Source organism: Balaenoptera physalus (assembly GCF_965194825.1).
Source record: "Balaenoptera physalus genome assembly, contig: SUPER_1_unloc_23, whole genome shotgun sequence".
NCBI classification, from domain to species: Eukaryota; Metazoa; Chordata; class Mammalia; order Artiodactyla; family Balaenopteridae; genus Balaenoptera; species Balaenoptera physalus.
The window spans coordinates 355699-360867 of NW_028126576.1; the positions used below are offsets into that span (position 1 = coordinate 355699).

Here is a 5169-nt window from a genome sequence, read left to right on the forward strand (position 1 = left end):
GTAGCAATCTTAGGATAACATGTATAAATGATATCATAGGATATTTGTCATACCCTTTTGACTTACTTAACCTTATATGATTATTTCTAGGCTCAACTGTAGTCCTGAAAACTGCATTGTTCATTTTTTTCCCGAGGCTACTATTCCATTCTTTCCGTATACCACTTCTTCTTTTTCCATTCACCTGTTTATGGACCTTTTTTTGCTTCCATGTCTTGGCTATTTCAATATTGCTGCAGTGCACATTTGCCTGCCTCTGTGTTTCTGATTCTGGTGGTCTTAGGTTATAGGCCCAAAGGTGCCATGCCGCATCATATGGTAGCTCAATTTTTACCTTTTCAAGCAGCTCCATTCAGTTTGCGTTAGTGCTGTTACGACTTTACATCCCACCAGCAGCTAGAAGTTACACAGTTCTCTAAAACCCCTTCAGCATTTATAGTTTGTAGACTTTTTGCTGATGGTCATGACTGGTGTGAGCTGAAACCTTTTTGAATTTGAATTTGCATGTGGCTTATAATTCCTTATACTGAGCTTTAGGCATGTCCTTTTTTCGTTTTCCTTTTTTTTAAAGAGTGAGTACAACTTCCCTCCTCTTATTGACTTCTTGAAAAATTTCTCATGTGTTGAATTTTCTTGCCTATTCCCTACCCCAGGGCATGTTTTGTGGGCCTGTGTCATTTACAGCCCTGCAGTCCTTGTGACTATATAACCAACCATTGGCACTGGGTTTAAAGCTGCTGTTGTGGGAATGAGCCACAAGACGGCAGCATTATTACATTCTCAACTCTTGTTATTAGGCCAACAGAGTCTTCCTGGAGATAGTGTTCCCAGGTTGTAAATTAGAGAGGAATGTCCTGGGACAAGCCCCCAGAAGTTTATGTCTCCTTACTTATGTTTGTTTTTTAAATTTAATTTCTATTTCTTATCGGAGTAAATTTGATTAGAGTGTTTTGATTGTCTGGCTGTACAGAATCCGCTCAATGATTCATACATATGTCTGTTCATCTTCGGATACTGTTACCATGTATGTGATCACAAAATGTATATTTTGAAGGTATTGTTGATGATATAATTCATGTAACTTATATGTTATATGGTTATATACATTTAACATACATTAGTATATGTATGTTATCCCCATAGTCCTAATTTACCCATCCTCCCACCTTTCATTTTGGCTAACCATTAGTTTATTTGATAAGTCTGTGAGTGTGTTTTTCTGTGGAAATATGTTCATTGGTAGCAATCTTAGGATAACATGTATAAATGATATCATAGGCTGTTTGTCATACCCTTTTCACTTACTTAACCTTATATGATTATTTCAAGGCTCAACTGTAGTCCAGAAAACGGCATTGTTCATTTTTTTCCCGAGCTTACTATTCGATTCTGTCCATATACCACTTCTTCTTTTTCCATTCATATGTTTATGGACCTTTTTTTTTGCTTTCATGTCTTGGCTATTTCAATATTACTGCAGTGCACATTTGCCTGCCTCTGTCTTTCCGATCCTGGTGGTCTTCGTTTATAGGCTCAAAGGTGCCCTGCCGCATCATATGGTAGCTCAATTTTTACCTTGTAAAGCAGGTCCACTCAGTTCTTGTTAGTCCTTTTACCACTTTACATCCCACCAGCAGCTAGTAGGTATGAGTTGTCTAAAACCCATTCAGCATTTATAGTTTGTAGACTTTTTGCTAATGGCCATTTGACTGGTGTGAGCTGAAACCTTTTTGGAGGTTGGAAACGCATGTGGCTAATAATTCCTTATACTGAGCTTTAACCATATCCTTTTTCTTCGTTTCCTTTTTTTGTTAAAGAGTAAGTACAACTTCCCTCCTCTCTTGATTTCTTGAAAAATTTCTCATGTGTTGAATTTTCCTGCCTATTCCCTACCCCAGGGCATTTTTTGAGGGCAGGTGTCATTTAGAGCCCTGCATTCCTTGGGACTATTAAGCAACCATTAGCAGTGGGTTTAAAGCTGCTCTTGTGCGAAACAGCCACAAGGCGGCAGCATTATTACGTTCTCAACTCTTGTTACTTGGGCAAAAGAGTCTTCCTGGAGGTAGGGTTCCGAGGTTGTAAATTAGAGTGGAATGTGCAGGGACAAGCCCCGAGAAGTTTATGTCTCCTTACTTATGTTTGTTTTTTAAATTTAGTTTCTATTTCTTATCGGAGTAAATTTGATTAGAGTGTGTTGATTGTCTGGCTGTACAGAATCTGCTCAATGATTCATACTTATGTCTGTTCACCTTCGGACCCTGTTACCATGTATGTGATTACAGAATGTATATTTTGAAGGGATTGGTGATTATATAATTCATATCATTTATATGTTATATGTTTATGTACATTTAACTTACATTAGTATATTCATGTTAACCCCATAGTCCTAATTTACCCATCCCCCCACCTTTCATTTTGGCTAACCATTAGTTTATTTGATAAGTCTGTGAGTGTCTTTTTCTGTGGATATGTTCATTGGTAGCAATCTTAGGATAACATGTATAAATGATATCATAGGACATTTGTCATACCCTTTTGACTTACTTATCGTTATATGATTATTTCTAGGCTCAACTGTACTCCTGAAAACGGCATTGTTCATTTTTTTCCCGAGGCTACTATTCCATTCTGTCCATATACCACTTCTTCTTTTTCCCGTCATCTGTTTATGGACCTTTTTTTGCTTCCATGTCTTGGCTCTTTCAGTATTGCTGCAGTGCACATTTGCCTGCCTCTGTCTTTCCGATTCTGGTGGTCTTAGGTTATAGGCCCAAAAGGTGCCCTGCCGCATCATATGGTAGCTCAATTTTTACCTTTTCAAGCACAGCTCCATTCAGTTTGCGTTAGTGCTCTTGCCACTTTACATCCCACCAGCAGCCAGAAGGTACACAGTTCTCTAAAACCCCCTCAGCATTTATCGTTTGTAGACTTTTTGCTGATGGTTATGACTGGTGTGAGCTGAAACCTTTTTGAATTTGAATTTGCATGTGGCTAATAATTCCTTATACTGAGCTTTAGGCATGTCCTTTTTTTGTTTTCCTTTTTTTTAAAGAGTGAGTACAACTTCCCTCCTCTTATTGACTTCTTGAAAAATTTCTCATGTGTTGAATTTTCTTGCCTATTCCCTACCCCAGGGCATTTCTTGAGGGCCTGTGTCATTTACAGCCCTGCAGTCCTTGTGACTATGTAGGCAACCATTGGCACTGGGTTTAAAGCTGCTGCTGTGGGAAACAGCCACATGGCGGCAGCATTATTACGTCCTCAACTCTTGTTAATGGGGCAAAAGACTCTTCCTGGAGGTAGTGTTCCAAGGTTGGAAATTAGAGTGGAATGTGCTGGGACAAGCCCCCAGAAGTTTATCTCTCCTTACTTATGTTTGTTTTTTAAATTTAATTTCTATTTCTTATCGGAGTAAATCTGATTAGAGTGTTTTGATTTTCTGGCTGTACAGAATCTGCTCATTGATTCATATTTATGTTTCTTCATCTTCGGATCCTGTTACCATGTATGTGATTACAGAATATATATTTTAAAGGTATTCGTGATTATATAATTCATATACTTTATATGTTATATGTTTATATACATTTAACATACATTAGTATATGTATGTTAACCCCATAGTCCTAATTTACCCATCCTCCCACCTTTCATTTTGGCTAACCATTAGTTTATTTGATAAGTCTGTGAGTGTCTTTTTCTGTGGAAATATGTTCATTGGTAGCAATTTTACGATAACATATATAAATGATATCATAGGATATTTGTCATACCCTTTTCACTTACTTAACGTTATATGATTATTTCTAGGCTCAACTGTAGTCCTGAAAACGGCATTGTTCATTTTTTTCACGAGCCTACTATTCCATTCTGTCCATATACCACTTCGTCTTTGTCCATACATCTGTTTATGGACCTTTTTTTTTCCTTCCATGTCTTGGCTATTTCAATGTTGCTGCAGTGCACATTTGCCTGCCTCTGTCTTTCCGATTCTGGTGGTCTTAGGTTATAGGCCCAAAAGGTGCCCTGCCGCATCATATGGTAGCTCAATTTTTACCTTTTCAAGCAGCTCCATTCAGTTTGTGTTAGTGCTGTTGCCACTTTACATCCCACCAGCAACTAGAAGGTACACAGTTCTCTAAAACCCCTTCAGCATTTATAGTTTGTAGACTTTTTGCTGATGGTCATGACTCTTGTGAGCTTAAACCTTTTTGAATTTGAATATGTATGTGGCTAATAATTCCTTATACTGAGCTTTAGGCATGTCCTTTTTTTTGTTTTCCTTTTTTTTAAAGAGTGAGTACAACTTCCCTCCTCTTATTGACTTCTTGAAAAATTTCTCATGTGTTGAATTTTCTTGCCTATTCCCTACCCCAGGGCATGTTTTGTGGGCCTGTGTCATTTACAGCCCTGCAGTCCTTGTGACTATATAACCAACCATTGGCACTGGGTTTAAAGCTGCTGTTGTGGGAAAGAGCCACAAGACGGCAGCATTATTACATTCTCAACTCTTGTTATTAGGGCAACAGAGTCTTCCTGGAGGTAGTGTTCCCAGGTTGTAAATTAGAGAGGAATGTCCTGGGACAAGCCCCCAGAAGTTTATGTCTCCTTACTTATGTTTGTTTTTTAAATTTAATTTCTATTTCTTATCGGAGTAAATTTGATTAGAGTGTTTTGATTGTCTGGCTGTACAGAATCTGCTCAATGATTCATACATACGTCTGTTCATCTTCGGATACTGTTACCATGTATGTGATCACAAAATGTATATTTTGAAGGTATTGGTGATGATATAATTCATGTAATTTATATGTTATATGTTTATATACATTTAACATACATTAGTATATGTATGTTAACCCCATAGTCCTAATTTACCCATCCTCCCACCTTTCATTTTGGCTAACCATTAGTTTATTTGATAAGTCTGTGAGTGTCTTTTTCTGTGGAAATATGTTCATTGGTAGCAATCTTAGGATAACATGTATAAATGATATCATAGGCTGTTTGTCATACCCTTTTCACTTACTTAACCTTATATGATTATTTCAAGGCTCAACTGTAGTCCAGAAAACGGCATTGTTCATTTTTTTCCCGAGCTTACTATTCCATTCTGTCCATATACCACTTCTTCTTTTTCCATTCATATGTTTATGGACCTTTTTT

At 37.5% G+C, this 5169-nt stretch overlaps 1 long non-coding RNA gene across 1 annotated transcript; it reads right to left on the bottom strand.

The window, feature by feature from the left end:
• Positions 1-378: 378 nt before the first annotated feature.
• LOC309650486 lies at positions 379-3033 on the bottom strand. The gene is made up of 2 exons (XR_014257586.1): positions 2969-3033; positions 379-484 (listed from the first exon to the last, which is right to left on the bottom strand). It is a non-coding gene; the product is annotated as an uncharacterized lncRNA (long non-coding RNA).
• Between the last annotated feature and the right edge of the window lie 2136 nt (positions 3034-5169).